This window comes from Chiloscyllium plagiosum, unplaced genomic scaffold, assembly GCF_037043375.1.
Source record: "Chiloscyllium plagiosum isolate Xiang-an unplaced genomic scaffold, Cpla_swu_hap1 HiC_scaffold_3, whole genome shotgun sequence".
NCBI classification, from domain to species: domain Eukaryota; kingdom Metazoa; phylum Chordata; class Chondrichthyes; order Orectolobiformes; family Hemiscylliidae; genus Chiloscyllium; species Chiloscyllium plagiosum.
Genome location: NW_028270141.1, coordinates 122,487,872 through 122,515,323, shown reverse-complemented (window position 1 = coordinate 122,515,323; position 27,452 = coordinate 122,487,872). Strand labels below are relative to the sequence as shown.

General features: G+C 44.6%; 1 protein-coding gene across 2 annotated transcripts in view; it reads left to right on the top strand.

Moving 5' to 3' along the window:
* Positions 1-27,452, top strand: part of cdk19 (cyclin dependent kinase 19) — a 388,472-nt gene that overhangs the window by 207,241 nt on the left and 153,779 nt on the right. The window contains exon 14 of one of the 2 annotated variants that reach the window (XR_015754380.1): positions 4,126-4,236. The gene's annotated coding sequence lies outside the window, so the exon portion shown is untranslated. Of the gene's footprint in view, positions 1-4,125; positions 4,494-27,452 lie in introns of those variants that run through there. The other variant, XR_015754379.1, reaches the window with a different exon arrangement.

Sequence of the window (27,452 nt, the reverse complement as noted above, 5' to 3'; positions counted from 1 at the left end):
ACCTAACAAATGTACTGGAGTTCGTTTTTGTGAATGTTACTGGCAGAATAGATAAGGAGAACCAGCGGATGTGATATATTTGGATTTCAAGAAGGTTTTTGATAAAATCCCATGTAAGAGGCTAGCAGACAAATTTATAGGTAACATACTGGCATGGACTGAGAATTCATTGGCAGACCAGAAACAGATAATGGGAATAAATAGATCTTTTTTCCAGGAGGCAGGTAGTAACTTGTGATGTACAGCAGGTTTCAATGTTTGGGCCCCAGATAGTCACAATATATGTGAAAACCTTCGATGAGGGAACCAAATTAAATCTTTCCATGTTTACTCATAACGCAAAACTAGGTGAGATTGTGAACTCTGAGGAGGATGCAAGTATGCTTGAAGTGATCTAGACAAATTAAGTGAGGGGGCAAACACGTGACAGGTGCAGTACAATGTAGATAATTAACATTGGATTTTTAGAATTATATATTATTGTCACGTGTCCTCAAGTACAGAAATATGTCTCCAAAGTTGCCATTCCCAGCACCATCTTAGGTACAAAATCTTAGGAACAAAGAAAGATAAGTAAACAAAGCTAAAAGTTAAATGTTATAGTTCCTCTTATAGTATTGTTATGATACTGTGGCTTCAACAGGTGTATTTTTGTCTGGTTTATTTTATGAAGAAAGATTGAGACAGAGGCATTGAGTAAATAATGAACAACTTGTGACACCTTGGGGTTTTTAAAAGTTGAAACAATAAAAGCAGCCTGAATGGTTGGGTCAACCTCCCACAGAACCAGGATTTTTAGATTTTAGCTTTCGGCTGGGGTTTTGAAGCTAAATGTAGAAACTCTTGTTTCTCTCTCTGTTGCAACTAAAAATTGGGGTTCTCTTCCTGCTGTTTAAACTGCACGTGAGATAATCTATTTTACTGAATTTGCCTTTGCCAATGGTGTGTTTTGTGGCTGCTACTTTATTTGAATAGTTAATTAGTAGTAATCAATATACATATTATTTTGTTCAGCATTTTGATAATTACAGTTAAGCTAATTCTTTTATGTTTATTTTGTTTGAATTTTAACCATAGTATAACATAAAGTGAGTTTTGCTTAAAGGGAAGTAGATTAACTAAGCGAATTGCAACCGGAACACAATGCCCTAAACTTACTTTAAAATAAGAGAAAGTTAGGGTCTACACTATCTTCTTAATATATTTTGAGGGGAATTGGCCTGGTCCATAACAGTATAAAATAGAAAAATAAAGAAATAAATTTAAAAGTTCAACAGTTTTTCTGAAGTGCTTAGCTATGCTGAGCTCACACTCCCTACAAGGGCTCAATCACCTTTGCTTTGGCCCACTCTCCAGGAGACCTCGGGCTGTCTGCTCTTGCCACTCCCGCAGGTACTGGCCTCACTCTCCCACACTGGGCATGATCTCTGACTATCAAGTCCCAATCCAGGCTCCCAGACATTGCCACGCTCCAGCTCCGATGAAGCCATAATGCCGTTGCTGCTGCTGTTTCCCCGACAGAAGGTACGTTTGATCTCCCCTGCAACTGCTGGGAGACCTGGAACTACTTGATCTCGACCCCACTGCAGCTGTTGGGAGACCTCTCTTGCCACCACGTTGGGCTCCATCTCCCATGTGTTGATCTCCTCCACGCTGCACAAACCCATTCTCCACAGAAGGTAAGTTGACTAAAGTAAGAAAACAGTGAAAGAAGGAATAAATTAAAAACAAACAGAATAGATGAGCTCTGGCCAGAATCCCTCACCTTATGCTACTACTCTGCCACATCTTGCATCCAGATGTTGCACAGATAAATATGAAGTTATACACTCGGGTATGAAAAACAGAAAATAAGAGATTATTTCACTGGGGATATGTTGGGAAATGTGGATGCACAAAGGGATCTGGGTGTCCTTGTACACCAGGCAATGAAAGTAAACATGCAGGCTCACTAATTAATGAGGAAGGTGAATGGTATGTTGGCCTTCATTGCAAAATGGGATGTCTGAATTGCATCATAAAGTCATACAGCATGGAAACAGATCCTTTGGTCCAACTCGTCCATGCCAAGCAGATATCCTAAATTAATGTAGTCCCATTTGCTTGCATTTGGCCCATATACCTTTAAATTCTTCCTAATCATGTACCTGTCCAAATGTCTTTTAAATGTAACTATACCTGCACCTATAACTTCCTTTGGCAGTTATTCCACATATGAACTACGTTCATGGTTCGTGAAAACATTACCCCTTTGAAATCTTTCTCCTCTTACCTTAAAGTTACACCCTCCAGTTTTGAACTCCCCAACCCGAGGGAAAAGACCTTGGTTGTTCACCCAATGTATGCCCCTCGTGATTTTGTCAACCTCTGCAAGGTCACCCCTTAACCTCCTACACTCCAGGGAAAAGGTCCCAGCCTTATCCTCTCTTTATAACTCAAGCAGTCCAGTCTCAATAACATCTTGGTAAATCTTTTCTGAACCCTCTCCAATTTAATAATATCATTCCTATAGCAGGTCACCCAGATCTATACACAGTACTCCATAAGAGGTCTCACCAACATCCTGTACAACCTCAACATGACATCCAAACTCTACACTCTATGGTCTGAACAATGAAGGCAAGCATGCCAAACACTTTATTTCCCATTCTGTTCACTTGTGATTCAACTTTAAATGAACTACGTATCTCACCATTAGGTCTGTCTGTTCTACAACACTCCCCAGAGCCCTACTATTAGCTGCTTAAGCCCTGGCCTTGTTCGTTTTACCAAAATGCAAACACATCACATTTATCTAAATTAAACTCTGGTCTCCAACACCTTGGGCTATTGGCCCAAGTAATCAAGATCCCTCTGTATTCTTAGACAATCTTCCTCATTTTCTACTATACCACCAATATTGGTGTCATCCATAAACTTACTAACAATGAACAAACAGAACAAAGAAAATTTACAGCCCAGGAACAGGCCCTTCAGCTCTTCAAGCCTGAGCCGATCCAAATCTATTGTCTAAACCTGTTGACCAATTCCTAAGGATCTGTGTCCCTCTGATCTCCACCTACTCATGCATTTGTCCAGACACATCTTAAATTAATCTACCATACCTGCATAACACTTCAGGCTGGCAACGCATTCCAGACCTCACCACCCTCTGTGTGAAGCCAATGCTTCCAATATTCTCAACCAAATCATTTAAATAAATGACAAATCAAAGTGGACCTAGCACAATTTCCACGGGACACCACTGGTCACAGGCCTTCAGTCCAAAAATACCCCTCCACCACCATCCTCTGTTTTTTACCATCAGCCAATTTTGTATTCAATTGGCAAAGTCTCCCTGAATCCGATGTGATCTAACTTTACTGACCAGTCTACGATGCAGAATCTTATCAAAGGCTTTGCTAAAGCCCATGGAGACAATGTCTTCCACTCTGCCCTCATCTACTTGATCACATCCTAAAAATACTCAATTAAGTTTATGAGACGTGATTTCTCACACACAAAGCCCATACTGACTATCCCTAATCAGTTCTTGCCTCTCAAAATGCATATCAAGCCAGTCCCTCAGAACCCCTCCAATAACCTGCCCATCCCCGATGTCAGACTCACAGGTCTATAGTTCCCAGGCTTCTCCTTGCAGTCTTTCTTAAATAAAGGCACAACATTAGCCACCCTCCAGTCTTGCGGACCTCTCCTGTGCCTGTAGATAATACAAATATCTCTGATAGAGGGCCTCCAGTTTTTTCCCCAACTTCCCACAATGTCCCAGAATAAACTTGATCAGGTCCCAGAGATCTAACTACCTTTATACATTTTAAGCCCTCCAGCACCTTGTCTTCTGTAATGTGTACTCTTTTCAAGACATTGATATTTATTTCCTTAAATTCCCACAGGCACACATGTAGCTGTCACACAAATCCTCTGTAGTACAGAGCTTGAACCTTGCCTAAATGACAGACACATTGTCAAATGCTTTAGCCTGGAGGTAAATTGTTGTGATCATTTGTAATTTAGCACTCTTGAATTTGTCCTGATGATTGAAAAATAGAAAAACTCCAGCAATACGCTTTTCTTCAGCAACATATATTTTTATCTTGTAATAACACCATGACCTCTACCCTTCAGGAGATTGCACTTGCCTGCTGCAAATGATGGGCCACAGCACCACCTCAGACTGGAAGCATGAAGCCACACTCAAAGACGTCAAACTCAACCTGAAACGTTCCTGCTCGATGGGTAAGGAATAAAAGTAGGTTAGACTCTGTAACCGAACACGTAAAGCCTACTCTCTCCCCTTCACTCACCCAGCCCCAGCCTTGGTAGTAGGGTCTCGGTGAGATCACACCTGGAATATAGAGTTTGGTCTCCCTGCTGAGAAAAGGGTGCCATACAGGGAGGGCAGCAGATGCGTGCTAGACTGATACTGGGGATGGAAGGACTGTTAAGTGTGGAGAGATTGGTTTCACTGGGCCTTTATTGTCTACTGCTCTGAAGAATGAGAGGGGATTTGATTGAAATGTATAAAATTCTAATTGTGCGAAATAGACTAGATAGATGTTTCTCCTTGTTGGGGAGTCTAGAACAAGGCATCCCAGTCTCAGGGTATAGTATCAGCCATGGTCATGTTAAATGTGGTACAGGCTTGATAGGCTGAATTTGTTCTTTCATTCACTCATGGGATGTGGGTAATCCTGGCTGGGCCAGTATTAATTGTCTATCACTACTTGCCCTTAAAGTAGTGATGAGCTGCCTTCTTGAACCACTGCAAGTCCCTGTGCTACCTACATAGACCCTACAATGTGACAGGAGTCTCAGAAGTTTAACCCAACAACACTGAAGGAATATTTTCAAGTCAAGATGGTGAGTGGCTTGGAAGCAACTTATAGGTGCTGGTGTTCCAATGCATCTGCTGCTCTTGCCCGTCTGGATAGTAATGGTCGTGGGTTTAGTCAGTGCTAGTTTAGAGCGGTGGTAAATTTTTGCAGTGCACCTTATTAATGGTGCACACTGCTGCGACTGAGTGTCAGTGGCGGAGGGCCCGGATGCTTCTGGATTTGGTACCACACAAGTGGGCTTTGTCCTGGATGGTGTCAAGCTTCTTGAGCATTTTTGGAGCTGCACCCATTCAGTTCAATCACTCCCAGACGTCTGCCTTGTAGATGAAGGATAGTTTGGGTGTTAAGAGTGGGATGATTGTTAGATTCTCTCAGATGTTCATTGTCTGCCCTTTGTGTGGTGCGTGTATTTCTTGTCCTTTGTGTGGTACGGGTGTAACATGCCCTTTGTGTGTTGTGAGTGTTACTTGTCTTTGTGTGGTACGTGTGCTACTTGCCCTTTGTGTGGTACGTGTGTTCCTTGTCTTTGTGTGGTACGTGTGTTACTTGCCCTTTGTGTGTTGTGAGTGTTACTTGTCTTTGTGTGGTACGTGTGTTACTTGCCCTTTGTGTAGTATGAGTGTTTGTTCCCCTTTGTGTGGTACGTGTGTTTCTTGTCCTTTGTGTTGTACGAGTGTAACATGCCCTTTGTGTGGTATGAGTGTTACTTGTCTTTGTGTGGTATGAATGTTACTTGCCCTTTGTGTGGTCCGTGTGTTACTTGTCCTTTGTGTGGTACAAGTGTTACTTGTCTTTGTGTGGTACGAGTGTTACTTGTCCTTTGTGTGGTACGTGTGTTACTTGCCCTTTGTGTAGTATGAGTGTTTGTTGCCCTTTGTGTGGTACGTGTGTTTCTTGCCCTTTGTGTGGTACGTGTGTTACTTGTCTTTGTGTGGTACGTGTGTTACTTGCCCTTTGTGTGGTCCGTGTGTTTCTTGCCCTTTGTGTGGTACGTGTGTTTCTTGCCCTTTGTGTGGTACGTGTGTTACTTGTCTTTGTGTGGTACGTGTGTTACTTGCCCTTTGTGTGGTACGTGTGTTACTTGCCCTTTGTGTGGTCTGAGTGTTACTTGTCTTTGTGTGGTACGCGTGTTAGTTGTCTTTGTGTGGTACGATTGTTACTTGTCTTTGTGTGGTACGTGTGTTACTTGCCCTTTGTGTGGTCCGTGTGTTACTTGCCCTTTGTGTGGTACGTGTGTTACTTGCCCTTTGTGTAGTATGAGTGTTTGTTGCCCTTCGTGTGGTACATGTGGTTTCTTGTCCTTTGTGTTGTACGAGTGTTTCTTGCCCTTTGTGTGGTACGTGTGTTACTTGTCTTTGTGAGGTACGAATGTTACTTGCGCTTTGTGTGGTACGTGTGTTACTTACTATTTGTGTGGTAGGTGTGTTACTTGCCCTTTGTGTGGTACGAGTGTTACTTGCCCTTTGTGTAGTATGAGTGTTTCTTGTCCTTTGTGTGGTACGAGTGTTACTTGTCTTTGTATGGTATGTGTATTTCTTGCCCTTTGTGTGGTACGAGTGTTACCTGCTCATTGTCCGGTACGAGTGTTACTTGCCCTTTGTGCGGTACGTATATTTCTTGCCCTTTGTGTGGTACGAGTGTTACTTGTCCTTGTGTGGTACGAGTGTTCCTTGTCCTTGTGTGGTACGAGTGTTCCTTGTCTTTGTGTGGTACGAGTGTTACTTGTCTTTGTGTGGTACGCGTGTTACTTGACCTTTGTGTGGTCCGTGTGTTACTTGCCCTTTGTGTGGTAGGAGTGTTACTTGTCTTTGTGTGGTACGTGTGTTACTTGCCCTTTGTGTGGTACGTATTTTACTTGCCCTTTTGTGTGGTATGAGTGTTACTTGTCTTTGTGTGGTACGAGCGTTACTTGCCCTTTGTGTGGTACGAGTGTTACTTGTCTTTGTGTGGTACGAGTGTTACTTGCGCTTTGTGTGGTACTTGCGTTACTTGTCTTTGTGTGGTATGTGTGTTACTTGCCCTTTGTGTGGTGCGATTGTTACTTGCCCTTTGTGTGGTCCGTGTGTTACTTGTCCTTTTTGTGGTTGGAGTGTTACTTGTCTTTGTGTGGTACGAGTGTTACTTGTCTTTGTGTGGTACGAGTGTTACTTGCGCTTTGTGTGGTACTTGTGTTACTTGTCTTTGTGTGGTACGTGTGTTACTTGCCCTTTGTGTGGTATGAGTGTTACTTGTCTTTGTGTGGTACGTGTGTTACTTGCCCTTTGTGTGGTCCGTGTGTTACTTGTCCTTTGTGTGGTACGAGTGTTACTTGTCTTTGTGAGGTATGAATATTACTTGCGCTTTGTGTGGACGTGTGTTACCTGCTATTTGTGTGGTTCGTGTGTTACTTGCCCTTTGTGTGGTACGTGTGTTACTTGCCCTTTGTGTGGTGCGTGCGTTTCTTGCCCTTTGTGTGGTACGAGTGTTTCTTGTCCTTTGTGTGGTACGTGTGTTAGTTGCCCTTTGTGTGGTACGAGTGTTTGTTGCCCTTTTTGTGGTACGTGTGTTACTTGTCTTTGTGTGGTAGGAGTGTTACTTGTCTTTGTGAGGTACGAATGTTACTTGCCCTTTGTGTGGTACGAGTGTTTCTTGCCCTTTGTGTGGTACGTGTGTTACTTGTCTTTGTGTGGTACGTGTGTTAGTTGCCCTTTGTGTGGTACGAGTGTTTGTTGCCCTTTTTGTGCTACGTGTGTTACTTGTCTTTGTGTGGTAGGAGTGTTACTTGTCTTTGTGTGGTACGAATGTTACTTGCCCTTTGTGTGTAACGTGTGTTTCTTGCCCTTTGTGTGGTACGTGTGTTACTTGTCCTTTGTGTGGTACGAGTGTTACTTGCCCTTTGTGTGGTGCGTGCGTTTCTTGCCATTTGCGTGGTATGTGTGTTACTAGTCTTTGTGAGGTACGAATGTTACTTGCGCTTTGTGTGGTACGTGTGTTACGTGCCCTTTGTGTGGTACGTGTGTTACTTGCCCTTTGTGTGGTGCGTGCGTTTCTTGCCCTTTGTGTGGTACGTGTGTTACTTGCCCTTTGTGTGGTGCGTGCGTTTCTTGCCATTTGTGTGGTACGTGTGTTACTTGCCCTTTGTGTGGTACGTGTGTTTCTTGTCCTTTGTGTGGTACGAGTGTTACTTGTCTTTGTGTGGTACGAGTGTTACTTGTCTTTGTGTGGTACGTGTGTTACTTGCCCTTTGTGTGGTACGTATTTTACTAGCGCTTTTGTGTGGTATGAGTGTTACTTGTCTTTGTGTGGTACGAGCGTTACTTGCGCTTTGTGTGGTGCGAGTGTTACTTGTCTTTGTGTGGTACGTGTGTTACTTGCCCTTTGTGTGGTACGAGTGTTACTTGTCTTTGTGTGGTACGAGTGTTACTTGCGCTTTGTGTGGTGCGAGTGTTACTTGTCTTTGTGTGGTACGTGTGTTACTTGCCCTTTGTGTGGTACGAGTGTTACTTTTCTTTGTGTGGTAGGAGTGTTACTTGTCTTTGTGTGGTACGTGTGTTACTTGCCCTTTGTGTGGTCCATGTGTTACTTGTCCTTTGTGTGGTAGGAGTGTTACTTGTCTTTGTGTGGTACGTGTGTTACTTGCCCTTTGTGTGGTCCGTGTGTTACTTGTCCTTTGTGTGGTAGGAGTGTTAATTGTCTTTGCGTGGGTACGTGTGTTACTATTCTTTGTGAGGTACGAGTGTTACTTGCCCTTTGTGTGGTACGAGTGTTACTTGTCTTTGTCTGGTACGTGTGTTACTTGCCCTTTGTGTGGTACGAGTGTTACTTTTTTTTGTGTGATAGGAGTGTTACTTGTCTTTGTGTGGTACGTGTGTTACTTGCCCTTTGTGTGGTCCATGTGTTACTTGTCCTTTGTGTGGTAGGAGTGTTACTTGTCTTTGTGTGGTACGTGTGTTACTTGCCCTTTGTGTGGTCCGTGTGTTACTTGTCCTTTGTGTGGTAGGAGTGTTACTTGTCTTTGTGTGGTACGTGTGTTACTTGCCCTTTGTGTGGTCCGTGTGTTACTTGTCCTTTGTGTGGTACGAGTGTTACTTGTCTTTGTCTGGTAGGAGCGTTACTTGCCCTTTGTGTGGTACGAGTGTTACTTGTCTTTGTGTGGTACGTGTGTTACTTGCCCTTTGTGTGGTCCGTGTGTTACTTGTCCTTTGTGTGGTAGGAGTGTTACTTGTCTTTGTGTGGTACGTGTGTTACTTGCCCTTTGTGTGGTCCGTGTGTTACTTGTCCTTTGTGTGGTACGAGTGTTACTTGTCTTTGTCTGGTAGGAGCGTTACTTGCCCTTTGTGTGGTACGAGTGTTACTTGTCTTTGTGTGGTACGTGTGTTACTTGGCCTTTGTTTGGGACGAGTGTTACTTGCCCTTTGCGTGGTGCGTGCGTTTCTTGCCGTTTGTGTGGTACGTGTGTTACTTGCCCTTTGTGTAGTACGAGTGTTTGTTGCCCTTTGTGTGGTAAGTGTGTTTCTTGTCCTTTGTGTTGTACGAGTGTTACATGCCCTTTGTGTGGTACAAATGTTACTTGCCCTTTGTGCAGTACGTGTATTTCTTGCCCTTTGTGTGGTACGTGTGTTACTTGTCTTTGCGTGGGTACGTGTGTTACTAGTCTTTGTGAGGTACGAATGTTACTTGCGCTTTGTGTGGTACGTGTGTTACTTGCCCTTTGTGTGGTACGTGTGTTACTTGCCCTTTGCGTGGTACGTGTGTTACTTGCCCTTTGTGTGGTACGTGTATTACTTGCCCTTTGTGTGGTGCGTGCGTTTCTTGCCCTTTGTGTGGTACGTGTGTTACTTGCCCTTTGTGTAGTATGAGTGTTTCTTGCCCTTTGTGTGGTACATGTGTTTCTTGTCCTTTGTGTGGTACGAGTGTTACTTCTCTTTGTGTGGTACGTGTGGTTCTTGCCCTTTGTGTGGTGCAAGTGTTTGTTTCCCTTTTTGTGGTATGTGTGTTTCTTGTCCTTTGTGTGGTACGAGTGTTACTTGTCTTTGCGTGGTACGTGTGTTACTAGTCTTTGTGAGGTACGAGTGTTACTTGCCCTTTGCGTGGTACGTGTGTTACTTGTCTTTGTGTGGTACGTGTATTACTTGCCCTTTGCGTGGTACGTGTGTTACTTGTCTTTGTGTGGTACGTGTATTACTTGCCCTTTGTGTGGTACGTATGTTACTTGCCCTTTGTGTGGTACATGTGTTTCTTGTCCTTTGTGCAGTGCGAATGTTACTTGCCCTTTGTGCGGTACGAGTGTTTCTTGCCCTTTGTGCGGTACGTATATTTCTTGTCCTTTGTGTGGTACGAGTGTTTCTTGCCCTTTGTGTGGTACGTGTGTTACTTGCCCTTTGTGTAGTATGAGTGTTTGTTGTCCTTTGTGTTGTACGAGTGTTACTTGCCCTTTGCGTGGTACATGTGTTACTTGTCTTTGTGTGGTACGTGTTTTACTTGCCCTTTGTGTGGTACGGGTGTTACTTGCCCTTTGCATGGTACGTGTGTAACTTGTCTTTGTGTGGTAAGTGTGTTATTTGCCCTTTGTGTGGTACGTGTGTTACTTGCCCTTTGTGTAGTATGAGTGTTTGTTCCCCTTTGTGTGGTACGTGTGTTTCTTGTCCTTTGTGTTGTACGAGTGTAACGTGCCCTTTGTGTGGTATGAATGTTACTTGCCCTTTGTGTGGTCCGTGTGTTACTTGTCCTTTGTGTGGTACAAGTGTTACTTGTCTTTGTGTGGTACGAGCGTTACTTGCCCTTTGTGTGGTCCGTGTGTTACTTGTCCTTTGTGTGGTACAAGTGTTACTTGTCTTTGTGTGGTACGAGTGTCACTTGCACTTTGTGTGGTACTTCTGTTACTTGCCCTTTGTGTGGTATGTGTATTACTTGCCCTTTGTGTTGTACATGTGTTGCTTGTCTTTGTGTGGTACGTGTCTTACTTGGCCTTTGTGTGGGACGAGTGTTACTTGCCCTTTGTGTGGTGCGTGCGTTTCTTGCCCTTTGTGTGGTACGTGTGTTACTTGCCCTTTGTGTGGTACGAGTGTTACTTTTCTTTGTGTGGTAGGTGTGTTACTTGCCCTTTGTGTGGTCCATGTGTTACTTGTCCTTTGTGTGGTACGCGTGTTACTTGCCCTTTGTGTGGTAGGAGTGTTACTTGTCTTTGTGTGGTAGGTGTGTTACTTGCCCTTTGTGTGGTCCATGTGTTACTTGTCCTTTGTGTGGTAGTTGTGTTAATTGTCTTTGCGTGGGTACGTGTGTTACTATTCTTTGTGAGGTACGAGTGTTACTTGCCCTTTGTGTGGCACGAGTGTTACTTGTCTTTGTGTGGTACGTGTGTTACTTGCCCTTTGTGTGGTCCATGTGTTACTTGTCCTTTGTGTGGTAGGAGTGTTACTTGTCTTTGTGTGGTACGTGTGTTACTTGCCCTTTGTGTGGTCCGTGTGTTACTTGTCCTTTGTGTGGTAGGAGTGTTACTTGTCTTTGTGTGGTACGTGTGTTACTTGCCCTTTGTGTGGTCCGTGTGTTACTTGTCCTTTGTGTGGTACGAGTGTTACTTGTCTTTGTCTGGTAGGAGCGTTACTTGCCCTTTGTGTGGTACGAGTGTTACTTGTCTTTGTGTGGTACGTGTGTTACTTGGCCTTTGTTTGGGACGAGTGTTACTTGCCCTTTGCGTGGTGCGTGCGTTTCTTGCCGTTTGTGTGGTACGTGTGTTACTTGCCCTTTGTGTAGTACGAGTGTTTGTTGCCCTTTGTGTGGTAAGTGTGTTTCTTGTCCTTTGTGTTGTACGAGTGTTACATGCCCTTTGTGTGGTATGAGTGTTACTTGTCTTTGTGTGGTACAAATGTTACTTGCCCTTTGTGCAGTACGTGTATTTCTTGCCCTTTGTGTGGTACGTGTGTTACTTGTCTTTGCGTGGGTACGTGTGTTACTAGTCTTTGTGAGGTACGAATGTTACTTGCGCTTTGTGTGGTACGTGTGTTACTTGCCCTTTGTGTGGTACGTGTGTTACTTGCCCTTTGCGTGGTACGTGTGTTACTTGCCCTTTGTGTGGTACGTGTATTACTTGCCCTTTGTGTGGTGCGTGCGTTTCTTGCCCTTTGTGTGGTACGTGTGTTACTTGCCCTTTGTGTAGTATGAGTGTTTCTTGCCCTTTGTGTGGTACATGTATTTCTTGTCCTTTGTGTGGTACGAGTGTTACTTCTCTTTGTGTGGTACGTGTGGTTCTTGCCCTTTGTGTGGTGCAAGTGTTTGTTTCCCTTTTTGTGGTATGTGTGTTTCTTGTCCTTTGTGTGGTACGAGTGTTACTTGTCTTTGCGTGGTACGTGTGTTACTAGTCTTTGTGAGGTACGAGTGTTACTTGCCCTTTGCGTGGTACGTGTGTTACTTGTCTTTGTGTGGTACGTGTATTACTTGCCCTTTGCGTGGTATGTGTGTTACTTGTCTTTGTGTGGTACGTGTATTACTTGCCCTTTGTGTGGTACGTATGTTACTTGCCCTTTGTGTGGTACATGTGTTTCTTGTCCTTTGTGCAGTGCGAATGTTACTTGCCCTTTGTGCGGTACGTGTATCTCTTGCCCTTTGTGTGGTACGAGTGTTACCTGCTCTTTGTGCGGTACGAGTGTTACCTGCTCTTTGTGCGGTACGAGTGTTTCTTGCCCTTTGTGCGGTACGTATATTTCTTGTCCTTTGTGTGGTACGAGTGTTTCTTGCCCTTTGTGTGGTACGTGTGTTACTTGCCCTTTGTGTAGTATGAGTGTTTGTTGTCCTTTGTGTTGTACGAGTGTTACTTGCCCTTTGCGTGGTACATGTGTTACTTGTCTTTGTGTGGTACGTGTTTTACTTGCCCTTTGTGTGGTACGGGTGTTACTTGCCCTTTGCATGGTACGTGTGTAACTTGTCTTTGTGTGGTAAGTGTGTTATTTGCCCTTTGTGTGGTACGTGTGTTACTTGCCCTTTGTGTAGTATGAGTGTTTGTTCCCCTTTGTGTGGTACGTGTGTTTCTTGTCCTTTGTGTTGTACGAGTGTAACGTGCCCTTTGTGTGGTATGAATGTTACTTGCCCTTTGTGTGGTCCGTGTGTTACTTGTCCTTTGTGTGGTACAAGTGTTACTTGTCTTTGTGTGGTACGAGCGTTACTTGCCCTTTGTGTGGTCCGTGTGTTACTTGTCCTTTGTGTGGTACAAGTGTTACTTGTCTTTGTGTGGTACGAGTGTCACTTGCACTTTGTGTGGTACTTCTGTTACTTGCCCTTTGTGTGGTATGTGTATTACTTGCCCTTTGTGTTGTACATGTGTTGCTTGTCTTTGTGTGGTACGTGTCTTACTTGGCCTTTGTGTGGGACGAGTGTTACTTGCCCTTTGTGTGGTGCGTGCGTTTCTTGCCCTTTGTGTGGTACGTGTGTTACTTGCCCTTTGTGTAGTATGAGTGTTTGTTGCCCTTCGTGTGGTACGTGTGGTTTCTTGTCCTTTGTGTTGTACGAGTGTTTCTTGCCCTTTGTGTGGTACGTGTGTTTCTTGCCCTTTGTGTGGTACGTGTGTTTCTTACCCTTTGTGTGGTACGAGTGTTACTTGCCCTTTGTGTGGTACGTTGTTACTTGCCCTTTGTGTGGTACGTGTGTTTCTTGCCCTTTGTGTGGTACGTGTGGTTTTTGCCCTTTGTGTGGTACGAGTGTTTCTTGCCCTTTGTGTGGTACGTGTGTTACTTGTCTTTGTGTGGTACGTGTGTTACTTGCCCTTTGTGTGGTACGTGTGTTACTTGCCCTTTGTGTGGTCTGAGTGTTACTTGTCTTTGTGTGGTACGCGTGTTAGTTGTCTTTGTGTGGTACGATTGTTACTTGTCTTTGTGTGGTACGTGTGTTACTTGCCCTTTGTGTGGTCCGTGTGTTACTTGTCCTTTGTGTGGTAGGAGTGTTACTTGTCTTTGTGTGGTACGTGTGTTACTTGCCCTTTGTGTGGTCCGTGTGTTACTTGTCCTTTGTGTGGTACAAGTGTTACTTGTCTTTGTGTGGTACGAGCGTTACTTGCCCTTTGTGTGGTACGAGTGTTACTTTTCTTTGTGTGGTACGAGTGTTACTTGCGCTTTGTGTGGTACTTCTGTTACTTGCCCTTTGTGTGGTATGTGTATTACTTGCCCTTTGTGTTGTACATGTGTTGCTTGTCTTTGTGTGGTACGTGTCTTACTTGGCTTTTGTGTGGGACGAGTGTTACTTGCCCTTTGTGTGGTGCGTGCGTTTCTTGCCCTTTGTGTGGTACGTGTGTTACTTGCCCTTTGTGTAGTATGAGTGTTTGTTGCCCCTCGTGTGGTACGTGTGGTTTCTTGTCCTTTGTGTTGTACGAGTGTTTCTTGCCCTTTGTGTGGTACGTGTGTTACTTGTCTTTGTGAGGTACGAATGTTACTTGCGCTTTGTGTGGTACGTGTGTTACTTACTATTTGTGTGGTAGGTGTGTTACTTGCCCTTTGTGTGGTACGTGTGTTACTTGCCCTTTGTGTGGTGCGTGCGTTTCTTGCCCTTTGTGTGGTACGTGTGTTACTTGCCCTTTGTGTAGTATGAGTGTTTCTTGTCCTTTGTGTGGTACGAGTGTTACTTGTCTTTGTGTGGTACGTGTGTTACTTGCCCTTTGTGTGGTGCGTGCGTTTCTTGCCCTTTGTGTGGTACGTGTGTTACTTGCCCTTTGTGTAGTATGAGTGTTTCTTGTCCTTTGTATGGTACGAATGTTACTTGCCCTTTGTATGGTATGTGTATTTCTTGCCCTTTGTGTGGTACGAGTGTTACCTGCTCTTTGTCCGGTACGAGTGTTACTTGCCCTTTGTGCGGTATGTATATTTCTTGCCCTTTGTGTGGTACGAGTGTTACTTGTCCTTGTGTGGTACGAGTGTTCCTTGTCTTTGTGTGGTACGAGTGTTACTTGTCTTTGTGTGGTACGTGTGTTACTTGACCTTTGTGTGGTCCGTGTGTTACTTGCCCTTTGTGTGGTAGGAGTGTTACTTGTCTTTGTGTGGTACGTGTGTTACTTGCCCTTTGTGTGGTACGTATTTTACCTGCCCTTTTGTGTGGTATGAGTGTTACTTGTCTTTGTGTGGTACGAGTGTTACTTGCCCTTTGTGTGGTACGTGTGTTACTTGCCCTTTGTGTGGTACGTGTGTTACTTGCCCTTTTTGTGGTACGAGTGTTACTTGTCTTTGTGTGGTACGAGTGTTACTTGCGCTTTGTGTGGTACTTGTGTTACTTGTCTTTGTGTGGTACGTGTGTTACTTGCCCTTTGTGTGGTATGAGTGTTACTTGTCTTTGTGTGGTACGTGTGTTACTTGCCCTTTGTGTGGTCCGTGTGTTACTTGTCCTTTGTGTGGTACGAGTGTTACTTGTCTTTGTGAGGTACGAATATTACTTGTCTTTGCGTGGTATGTGTGTTACTAGTCTTTGTGAGGTACGAATGTTACTTGCCCTTTGTGTGGTACGAGTGTTTCTTGCCCTTTGTGTGGTACGTGTGTGTGGTGTAAAATTCCAAGCAGTGGAATGTGGTGAAACGGTTAAAAATTATGTCCCAATACATGTGTGAATCTAACCGGAATGGAGGTGTTGACACACCTCCCCGTGTGAATCTTCTTATCTGTATGTAACCAGAATGGAATGTGTTTTTTAGCCTTGCTCTGCTGTTCACATGAATGTTTATATCTGGAAAAGAGTATATCAGCTGGAAAAGTCTCCAGTTCGGTGAGTCTGCTCCGGGGTTACGTTTAACCGCCGAGCGTGGGTTGTTGGCAACCGCTCTACGAGAACTGACGGCTCCCAGTTCCGGTAACATGTAGAGTGAGTACAAGCCAGACCCGTTGTATGAGACCTGGTTGTGGCGACGCTGCGGGGAATAAAATGCCCATATTCTAGCAGACTCGCCTCTTGGTCGTTTGTTCTGTGTCAGACTACTCTCCTACGAACCTGACCTTGAGAATTTTTTAAGACATTTGGCGTAGTCGAGCAGGGTCAATCGCAATTGAGGAGAGATTTTGATACAGAACAATGTTTTGGAAAAAGACTAAGAAACCAGAAGAACAAACTGTGGAGGTCCCGACCGTCCCGGGATGGCATGGATGTGGGCATGTACGTGGCAGTTTGTTTGAGAAATGGTGGGGGGCGACCGGAGGAACCCCAGGGTCGCTGCTGTCCACCCTTGAGAGGATCCCAGTCCTGCCGAAGAACCCCTTGCCTGGGGTACAGCGGAGGATGTGGGCATGTCCAAAAAGCTGAAGCGGAGTTAACAGAATTGAATGGGATTGAACTGAACTGAACTGAGTGGAACTGAAGTGAATCAAATTGAACGGAACAAAATGGAACTGAGCTAAATTGAATTGAAATGGACGGAACTGAATTGAACACAATTGAATTGAACTGGACAGACCTGAACTGAGCTGAATTGAACTACACTGAATTGACTGAACTGAAATTAACTGAAACGAATTGAACTGAATTAAGCATAATGTAACACATGTATTGGGCCAAGCAGTGGAATGTGGTGTAAAATTCCAAGCAGTGGAATGTGGTGAAACGGTTAAAAATTATGTCCCAATACATGTGTGAATCTAACCGGAATGGAGGTGTTGACACACCTCCCCGTGTGAATCTTCTTATCTGTATGTAACCAGAATGGAATGTGTTTTTTAGCCTTGCTCTGCTGTTCACATGAATGTTTATATCTGGAAAAGAGTATATCAGCTGGAAAAGTCTCCAGTTCGGTGAGTCTGCTCCGGGGTTACGTTTAACCGCCGAGCGTGGGTTGTTGGCAACCGCTCTACGAGAACTGACGGCTCCCAGTTCCGGTAACATGTAGAGTGAGTATAAGCCAGACCCGTTGTATGAGACCTGGTTGTGGCGACGCTGCGGGGAATAAAATGCCCATATTCTAGCAGACTCGCCTCTTGGTCGTTTGTTCTGTGTCAGACTACTCTCCTACGAACCTGACCTTGAGAATTTTTTAAGACAGTGTGTTACTTGCCCTTTGTGTGGTACGTGTGTTAGTTGCCCTTTGTGTGGTATGTGTGTTACTAGTCTTTGTGAGGTACGAATGTTACTTGCGCTTTGTGTGGTACGTGTGTTACTTGCCCTTTGTGTGGTACGTGTGTTCCATGCCCTTTGTGTGGTGCGTGCGTTTCTTGCCCTTTGTGTGGTACGTGTGTTACTTGCCCTTTGTGTAGTATGAGTGTTTCTTGCCCTTTGTGTGGTACATGTGTTACTTGCCCTTTGTGTGGTCCGTGTGTTACTTGCCCTTTGTGTGGTACGTGTGTTACTTGCCCTTTGTGTGGTACGTGTGTTCCATGCCCTTTGTGTGGTGCGTGCGTTTCTTGCCCTTTGTGTGGTACGTGTGTTACTTGCCCTTTGTGTAGTATGAGTGTTTCTTGCCCTTTGTGTGGTACGAGTGTTACTTGTCTTTGTATGGTACGAATGTTACTTGCCCTTTGTATGGTACGTGTATTTCTTGCCCTTTGTGTGGTACGAGTGTTACCTGCTCTTTGTCCGGTACGAGTGTTACTTGCCCTTTGTGCAGTACGTATATTTCTTGCCCTTTGTGTGGTACGAGTGTTCCTTGTCTTTGTGTGGTACGAGTGTTACTTGTCTTTGTGTGGTACGTGTGTTACTTGACCTTTGTGTGGTCCGTGTGTTACTTGCCCTTTGTGTGGTAGGAGTGTTACTTGTCTTTGTGTGGTACGTGTGTTACTTGCCCTTTGTGTGGTATGTATTTTACTAGCGCTTTTGTGTGGTATGAGTGTTACTTGTCTTTGTGTGGTATGAGCGTTACTTGCCCTTTGTGTGGTACGAGTGTTACTTGTCTTTGTGTGGTACGAGTGTTACTTGCGCTTTGTGTGGTGCGAGTGTTACTTGTCTTTGTGTGGTACGTGTGTTACTAGCCCTTTGTGTGGTACGAGTGTTACTTTTCTTTGTGTGGTAGGAGTGTTACTTGTCTTTGTGTGGTACGTGTGTTACTTGCCCTTTGTGTGGTCCATGTGTTACTTGTCCTTTGTGTGGTAGGAGTGTTACTTGTCTTTGTGTGGTACGTGTGTTACTTGCCCTTTGTGTGGTCCGTGTGTTACTTGTCCTTTGTGTGGTAGGAGTGTTACTTGTCTTTGTGTGGTACGTGTGTTACTTGCCCTTTGTGTGGTCCGTGTGTTACTTGTCCTTTGTGTGGTACGAGTGTTACTTGTCTTTGTCTGGTAGGAGCGTTACTTGCCCTTTGTGTGGTACGAGTGTTACTTGTCTTTGTGTGGTACGTGTGTTACTTGGCCTTTGTTTGGGACGAGTGTTACTTGCCCTTTGCGTGGTGCGTGCGTTTCTTGCCGTTTGTGTGGTACGTGTGTTACTTGCCCTTTGTGTAGTACGAGTGTTTGTTGCCCTGTGTGTGGTAAGTGTGTTTCTTGTCCTTTGTGTTGTACGAGTGCTACATGCCCTTTGTGTGGTATGAGTGTTACTTGTCTTTGTGTGGTACAAATGTTACTTGCCCTTTGTGTGGTACGTGTGTTTCTTGCCCTTTGTGTGGTATGAGTGTTACTTGTCTTTGCGTGGGTACGTGTGTTACTAGTCTTTGTGAGGTACGAATGTTACTTGCGCTTTGTGTGGTACGTGTGTTACTTGCCCTTTGTGTGGTACGTGTGTTACTTGCCCTTTGCGTGGTACGTGTGTTACTTGCCCTTTGTGTGGTACGTGTATTACTTGCTCTTTGTGTGGTGCGTGCATTTCTTGCCCTTTGTGTGGTACGTGTGTTACTTGCCCTTTGTGTGGTACATGTGTTTCTTGCCCTTTGTGTGGTACGAGTGTTACTTGTCTTTGTGTGGTACGTGTGGTTCTTGCCCTTTGTGTGGTACGAGTGTTACTTGTCTTTGCGTGGTACGTGTGTTACTAGTCTTTGTGAGGTACGAGTGTTACTTGCCCTTTGCGTGGTACGTGTGTTACTTGTCTTTGTGTGGTACGTGTATTACTTGCCCTTTGTGTGGTACGTATGTTACTTGCCCTTTGTGTGGTACATGTGTTTCTTGTCCTTTGTGCAGTGCGAATGTTACTTGCCCTTTGTGCGGTACGTGTATCTCTTGCCCTTTGTGTGGTACGATGTTACCTGCTCTTTGTGCGGTACGAGTGTTACCTGCTCTTTGTGCGGTACGAGTGTTTCTTGCCCTTTGTGCGGTACGTATATTTCTTGCCCTTTGTGTGGTACGAGTGTTTCTTGCCCTTTGTGCGGTACGTATATTTCTTGCCCTTTGTGCGGTACGAGTGTTTCTTGCCCTTTGTGTGGTACGTATATTTCTTGCCCTTTGTGTTGTACGAGTGTTTCTTGCCCTTTGTGTGGTACGTGTGTTAGTTGTCTTTGTGTGGTACGTGTGTTACTTGCCCTTTGTATGGTACGTGTGTTACTTGCCCTTTGTGTGTTCTGAGTGTTACTTGTCTTTGTGTGGTACGCATGTTACTTGTCTTTGTGTGGTACGAGTGTTACTTGCTCTTTGTGCGGTACGAGTGTTACTTGCCCTTTGTGTGGTACGTGTATTTCTTGCCCTTTGTGTGGTACGTGTGGTTCTTGCCCTTTGTGTGGTACAAGTGTTTTTTGCCCTTTGTTTGGTTGTGTGTTACTTGCCTTTTGTGTGGTACGAGTTTTACTTGCCCTTTGTGTGGTACGAATGTTACTTGCACAATGTGTGGTACGTGTGTTACTTGCCCTTTGTGTGGTACGTGTGTTACTTGCCCTTTGTGTGGTGCGTGTGTTTCTTGCCGTTTGTGTGGTACGTGTGTTTCTTGCCCTTTGTGTGGTATGTGTGTTAGTTGCCCTTTTTTATGGCACGAGTGTGACTTGTCTTTGTGTGGTATGAGCGTTACTTGTCTTTGTATGTTACAAGTGTTACTTGCCCTTTGTGTGGTACGTGTGTTACTTGTCTTTGTGTGGTACGAGTGTTACTTGTCTTTGTGTGGTACGTGTGTTACTTGCCCTTTGTGTGGTACGTATTTTACTTGCCCTTTGTGTGGTACGAGTGTTACTTGCCCTTTGTGTGATACGTGTATTTTTTGCCCTTTGTGTGGTGCGTGTGTTACTTGCCCTTTGTGTGGTACGTGTATTTTTTGCCCTTTGTGTGGTACGTGTGTTTCTTGCCCTTTGTGTGGTACGAGTGTTGCTTGCCCTTTGTGTGGTACGTGTGTTACTTGTCTTTGTGTGGTGCGTGTGTTTCTTGCCCTTTGTGTGGTACGTGTGTTACTTGTCTTTGTGTGGTACGAGTGTTACTTGCCCTTTGTGTGGCACGTGTGTTACTTGTCTTTGTGTGGTACGTGTGTTTCTTGCCCTTTGTGTGGTACGAGTGTTTCTTGCCCTTTGTGTAGTACGAGTGTTACTTGCCCTTTGTGTGGTACGTGTGTGTCTTTTGCCCTTTGTGTGGTACGAGTGTTTCTTGCCCTTTGTGTGGTACGTGTGTTACTTGTCTTTGTGTGGTACGTGTGTTACTTGCCCTTTGTGTGGTACGTGTGTGACTTGCCCTTTGTGTGGGTTGAGTGTTACTTGTCCTTGTGTGGTACGCGTGTTACTTGTCTTTGTGTGGTACGAGTGTTACTTGTCTTTGTGTGGTACGTGTGTTACTTGCCCTTTGTGTGGTCCTTGTGTTACTTGCCCTTTGTGTGGTAGGAGTGTTACTTGTCTTTATGTGGTACGTGTGTTACTTGCCCTTTGTGTGGTACGTATTTTACTTGCCCTTTTGTGTGGTATGTGTGTTACTTGTCTTTGTGTGGTACGAGCGTTACTTGCCCTTTGTGTGGTACGTGTGTTACTTGCCCTTTGTGTGGTACGATTGTTACTTGCCCTTTGTGCGGTACGTGTGTTTCTTGCTCTTTGTGTGGTACGTGTGTTACTTGTCTTTGCGTGGTACGAGTGTTACTTGTCTTTGTGTGGTCCTTGTGTTACTTGCCCTTTGTGTGGTATGAGTGTTACTTGTCTTTGTGTGGTACGTATTTTACTTGCCCTTTTGTGTGGTATGTGTGTTACTTGTCTTTGTGTGGTACGAGTGTTACTTGTCCTTTGTGTGATACGTGTATTTCTTGCGCTTTGTGTGGTACGTGTGGTTCTTGCCCTTTGTGCGGTACGTGTGTTACTTGTCTTTGTGTGGTATGCGTGTTACTTGTCTTTGTGTGGTATGCGTGTTACTTGTCTTTGTGTGGTACGTGTGTTTCTTGTCCTTTGTGTTGTACGAGTGTAACATGCCCTGTGTGTGGTCTGAGTGTTACTTGTCTTTGTGTGGTACGATTGTTACTTGCCCTTTGTGCGGTACGTGCGTTTCTTGCCCTTTGTGTGGCACGAGTGTTTGTTGCCCTTTGTGTGGTACGTGTGTTTCTTGTCCTTTGTGTGGTACGAGTGTTACTTGTCTTTGCGTGGTACGTGTGTTACTAGTCTTTGTGAGGTACGAATGTTACTTGCGCTTTGTGTGGTACGTGTGTTACTTGCCCTTTGTGTGGTACGAGTGTTACTTGCCCTTTGCGTGGTACGAGTGTTACTTGCCTTTGTGTGGTACGTGTGGTTCTTGCCCTTTGTGCGGTACGTGTGTTACTTGTCTTTGTGTGGTACGTGTGTTACTTGTCTGTGTGTGATACGCGTGTGTCTTGCCCTTTGTGTGGTACGAGTGTTACTTGCTCTTTGTGCCATACGAGTGTTACTTGCACTTTGTGCGGTACGTGTGTTACTTGCCCTTTGTGTGGTCTGAGTGTTACTTGTCTTTGTGTGGTACATGTGTTACTTGCACTTTGTGTGGTAGGAATGTTACTTGTCTTTGTGTGGTACGAATGTTACTTGCCCTTTGTGTATAACGTGTGTTTCTTGCCCTTTGTGTGGTACGAGTGCTACTTGTCTTGGCGTGGTACGTGTGTTACTAGTCTTTGTGAGGTACGAATGTTACTTGCGCTTTGTGTGGTACGTGTGTGACTTGCCCTTTGTGTGGGTTGAGTGTTACTTGTCCTTGTGTGGTACGCGTGTTACTTGTCTTTGTGTGGTACGAGTGTTACTTGCCCTTTGTGTGGTCCGTGTGTTACTTGCACTTTGTGTGGTAGGAGTGTTACTTGTCTTTGTGTGGTACGAATGTTACTTGCCCTTTGTGTGTAACGTGTGTTTCTTGCCCTTAGTGTGGTACAAATGTTTGTTGCCCTTTTTGTGGTACGTGTGTTTCTTGTCCTTTGTGTGGTACGAGTGTTACTTGTCTTTGCGTGGTACGTGTGTTACTAGTCTTTGTGAGGTACGTGTGTTACTTGCGCTTTGTGTGGTACGTGTGTTACTTGCCCTTTGTGTGGTACGTGTGTTACTTGCCCTTTGTGTGGTACGTGTGTTACTTGCCCTTTGTGTGGTACGAGTGTTACTTGCCCTTTGAGTGGTGCGTGCGTTTCTTGCCCTTTGTATGGTACATGTGTTTCTTGTCCTTTGTGTGGTACGTGTGTTACTTGTCTTTGTGAGGTACGAATGTTACTTGCCCTTTGTGTGGTATGTGTATTTCTTGCCCTTTGTGTGGTACGAGTGTTACCTGCTCTTTGTCCGGTACGAGTGTTACTTGCCCTTTGTGCGGTACGTATATTTCTTGCCCTTTGTGTGGTACGAGTGTTACTTGTCCTTGTGTGGTACGAGTGTTCCTTGTCTTTGTGTGGTACGAGTGTTACTTGTCTTTGTGTGGTACGTGTGTTACTTGACCTTTGTGTGGTCCGTGTGTTACTTGCCCTTTGTGTGGTAGGAGTGTTACTTGTCTTTGTGTGGTACGTGTGTTAATTGCCCTTTGTGTGGTACGTATTTTACTTGCCCTTTTGTGTGGTATGAGTGTTACTTGTCTTTGTGTGGTACGAGTGTTACTTGATCTTTGTGTGGTACTTGTGTTACTTGTCTTTGTGTGGTACGTGTGTTACTTGCCCTTTGTGTGGTCTGAGTGTTACTTGTCTTTGTGTGGTACGCGTGTTACTTGTCTTTGTGTGGTGCGATTGTTACTTGTCTTTGTGTGGTACGTGTGTTACTTGCCCTTTGTGTGGTCCTCGTGTTACTTGTCCTTTGTGTGGTAGGAGTGTTACTTGTCTTTGTGTGGTACGTGTGTTACTTGCCCTTTGTGTGGTACGTGTGTTACTCGCCCTTTGTGTGGTACGAGTGTTACTTGCCCTTTGTGTGGTACGTGTGTTACTTGTCTTTGTGTGGTACGTGTGTTACTTGCCCTTTGTGCGGTACGCGTGTTACTTGCCCTTTGTGTGGTGTGTGCGTTTCTTGCCCTTTGTGTGGTACGTGTGTTACTTGCCCTTTGTGTAGTATGAGTGTTTCTTGCCCTTTGTGTGGTACGTGTGTTACTTGTCTTTGTGTGGTACGTGTGTTACTTGCCCTTTGTGTGGTACGTGTGTGACTTGCCCTTTGTGTGGGTTGAGTGTTACTTGTCCTTGTGTGGTCCGTGTGTTACTTGCACTTTGTGTGGTAGGAGTCTTACTTGTCTTTGTGTGGTACGAATGTTACTTGCCCTTTGTGTGTAACGTGTGTTACTTGCCCTTTGTGTGGTACAAGTGTTTGTTGCCCTTTTTGTGGTACGTGTGTTTCTTGTCCTTTGTGTGGTACGAGTGTTACTTGTCTTTGCGTGGTACGTGTGTTACTAGTCTTTGTGAGGTACGAATGTTACTTGCGCTTTGTGTGGTCCGTGTGTGACTTGCCCTTTGTGTGGGTTGAGTGTTACTTGTCCTTGTGTGGTACGTGTGTTACTTGTCTTAGTGTGGTACGAGTGTTACTTGTCTTTGTGTGGTACGTGTGTTACTTGCACTTTGTGTGGTACTTGTGTTACTTGCCCTTTGTGTGGTATGTGTATTAATTGCCCTTTGTGTGGTACGTGTGTTACTTGTCTTTGTGTGGTCTGAGTGTTACTTGTCTTTGTGTGGTACGCGTGTTACTTGTCTTTGTGTGGTGCGATTGTTACTTGTCTTTGTGTGGTACGTGTGTTACTTGCCCTTTGTGTGGTCCTCGTGTTACTTGTCCTTTGTGTGGTAGGAGTGTTACTTGTCTTTGTGTTGTACGTGTGTTACTTGCCCTTTGTGTGGTCCGTGTGTTACTTGTCCTTTGTGTGGTACGAGTGTTACTTGTCTTTGTGAGGTACGAATATTACTTGCGCTTTGTGTGGACGTGTGTTACCTGCTATTTGTGTGGTACGTGTGTTACTTGCCCTTTGTGTGGTACGTGTGTTACTTGCCCTTTGTGTGGTGCGTGCGTTTCTTGCCCTTTGTGTGGTACGTGTGGTTTTTGCCCTTTGTGTGGTACGAGTGTTTCTTGCCCTTTGTGTGGTACGTGTGTTACTTGTCTTTGTGTGGTACGTGTGTTACTTGCCCTTTGTGTGGTACGTGTGTTAGTTGCCCTTTGTGTGGTCTGAGTGTTACTTGTCTTTGTGCGGTACGAGTGTTCCTTGTCTTTGTGTGGTACGTGTGTTACTTGCCCTTTGTGTGGTCCGTGTGTTACTTGCCCTTTGTGTGGTGCATGCGTTTCTTTCCCTTTGTGTGGTACGTGTGTTACTTGCCCTTTGTGTAGCATGAGTGTTTCTTGCCCTTTGTGTGGTACATGTGTTTCTTGTCCTTTGTGTGGTACGAGTGTTACTTGTCTTTGTGTAGTATGAGTGTTTCTTGCCCTTTGTGTGGTACATGTGTTTCTTGTCCTTTGTGTGGTACGAGTGTTACTTGTCTTTGTGCGGTACGTGTATTTCTTGCCCTTTGTGTGGTACGTATGTTTCTTGTCCTTTGTGTGGTACGAATGTGCCTTGCCCTTTGCGCGGTAGGAGTTACTTGCTCTTTGTGCGGTACGTGTATTTCATGCCCTTTGTGTGGTAGGAGTGATACTTGCCCTTTGTGTGGTACGTGTGTAACTTGTCTTTGTGTGGTACGTGTGTTACTTGCCCTTTGTTTGGTACGTGTATTACTTGCCATTTTTGTAGTATGAGCGTTTCTTGCCCTTTGTGTGGTACGAGTGTTACTTGTCCTTTGTGTGGTAGGAGTGTTACTTGTCTTTGTGTGGTACGTATTTTACTTGCCCTTTTGTGTGGTACGAGTGTTACTTGCTCTTTGTGTGGTACGAGTGTTACTTGCTCTTTGTGTGGTACGAGTGTTACTTGCCCTTTGTGTGGTACGAGTGTTACTTGCTCTTTGTGTGGTACGTGTGTTACTTGTCTTTGTGTGGTACGAGTGTTACTTGCCCTTTGTGTGGTACGAGTGTTACTTGTCCTTCGTGTGGCACGTGTGTTGCTTGTCTTTGTGTGGTACGAGTGTTACCTGCCCTTTGTGTGGTACGAGTGTTACTTGTCCTTTGTGTTGTAAGTCTGTTACTTGTCCTTTGTGTGGTACATGTGTTACTTGTCCTTTGTGTTTTAAGAGTGTTACTTGTCCTTTGTGTTGTAAGAGTGTTACTTGTCCTTTGTGTGGTACGTGTGTTACTTGTCTTTGTGTTGTAAGAGTGTTACTTGTCCTTTGTGTGGTACGAGTGTTACTTGTCCTTTGTGTGGTACGAGTGTTCCTTGCCCTTTGTGTGGTTCGAGTGTTACTTGTCTTTGTGTGGTACATGTGTTACTTGTCACTGTGTGGTACGTGTGTTACTTGCCCTTTGTGTGTTACATGTGTTACTTGTCCTTTGTGTTGTAAGAGTGTTACTTGTCCTTTGTGTGGTACGTGTGTTACTTGTCTTTGTGTGGTACGAGTGTTACTTGTCTTTGTGTGGTACGAGTGTTACTTGTCCTTTGTGTTGTAAGAGTGTTACTTGTCCTTTGTGTGGTACGAGTGTTATTTATCCTTTGTGTTGTAAGAGTTTTACTTGTCTTTGTGTGGTACGAGTGTTACTTGTCCTTTGTGTGGTACGAGTGTTCCTTGCCCTTTGTGTGGTTCGAGTGTTACTTGTCTTTGTGTGGTACGTGTGTTACTTGCCCTTTGTGTGTTACATGTGTTACTTGTCTTTGTGTGGTACGAGTGTTACTTGTCTTTGTGTGGTAGGCGTATTACTTGCCCTTTGTGTGGCGCGTGTGTTCCTTGTGTTTGTGTGGTACGTGTGTTACTTGCCCTTTGTGTGGCACGTGTACTGCTTGTCTTTGTGTGGTACGAGTGTTACTTCCCCTTTGTGTGGTACGCGTGTTACTTGCCCTTTGTGTGTTACGAGTGTTACTTGTCTTTGTGTGGTACGTGTGTTACTAGTCTTTGTGAGGTACGAATGTTACTTGCGCTTTGTGTGGTCCGTGTGTGACTTGCCCTTTGTGTGGGTTGAGTGTTACTTGTCCTTGTGTGGTACGTGTGTTACTTGTCTTAGTGTGGTACGTGTGTTACTTGCCCTTTGTGTGGTACGAGTGTTACTTGTCTTTGTGTGGTCCGTGTGTTACTTGTCCTTTGTGTGGTACTTGTGTTACTTGTCTTTGTGTGGTACGTGTGTTGCTTGTCTTTGTGTGGTATGAGTGTTACTTGTCTTTGTGTAGTGCGAGTGTTACTTGCCCTTTGTGTGGTACGAGTGTTACTTGTCCTTTGTGTGGTAGGAGTGTTACTTGTCCTTTGTGTTGTAAGAGTGTTACTTGTCTTTGTGTGGTACGTGTGTTACTTGTCCTTTGAGTTGTAAGAGTGTTACTTGTCTTTGTGTGGTACGTGTGTTACTTGCCGTTTGTGTGGTACGTGTGTTACTTGCCCTTTGTGTGGTACGAGTGTTACTTGCCCTTTGTGTTGTAAGAGTGTTACTTGTCTTTGTGTGGTACGAGTGTTACTTGTCTTTGTGTGGTACGAGTGTTACTTGTCCTTTGTGTGGTACGTGTGTTACTTGTCCTTTGTGTGTTACGAGTGTTACTTGTCCTTTGTGTTGTAAGAGTGTTACTTGTCTTTGTGTGGTACGTGTTTTACTTGCCCTTTGTGTGGTACGTGTGTTACTTGCCCTTTGTGTGGTACGAGTGTTACTTGCCCTTTGTGTTGTAAGAGTGTTACTTGTCTTTGTGTGGTACGAGTGTTACTTGTCTTTGTGTGGTACGAGTGTTACTTGTCTTTGTGTGGTACGAGTGTTACTTGTCCTTTGTGTGTTACGAGTGTTACTTGTCCTTTGTGTTGTAAGAGTGTTACTTGTCTTTGTGTGGTACGTGTGTTACTTGTCCTTTGTGTGGTACGAGTGTTACTTGTCCTTTGTGTTGTACGAGTGTTACTTGTCCTTTGTGTGGTACGAGTGTTACTTGCCCTTTGTGTGGTACGAGTGTTACTTGCCCTTTGTGTGGTACGAGTGTTACTTGTCCTTTGTGTGGTGTGAGTGTTACTTGTCCTTTGTGTGGTACGAGTGTTACTTGTCGTTTGTGTGGTTCGAGTGTTACTTGACCTTTGTGTTGTAAGAGTGTTACTTGACCTTTGTGTTGTAAGAGTGTTACTTTTCTTTTGTGTGGTACGTGTGTTACTTGTCCTTTGTGTTGTAAGAGTGTTACTTGTCCTTTGTGTTGTAAGAGTGTTACTTGTCTTTGTGTGGTACGTGTGTTACTTGCCGTTTGTGTGGTACGTGTGTTACTTGCCCTTTGTGTGGTACGAGTGTTACTTGCCCTTTGTGTTGTAAGAGTGTTACTTGTCTTTGTGTGGTACGAGTGTTACTTGTCTTTGTGTGGTACGAGTGTTACTTGTCCT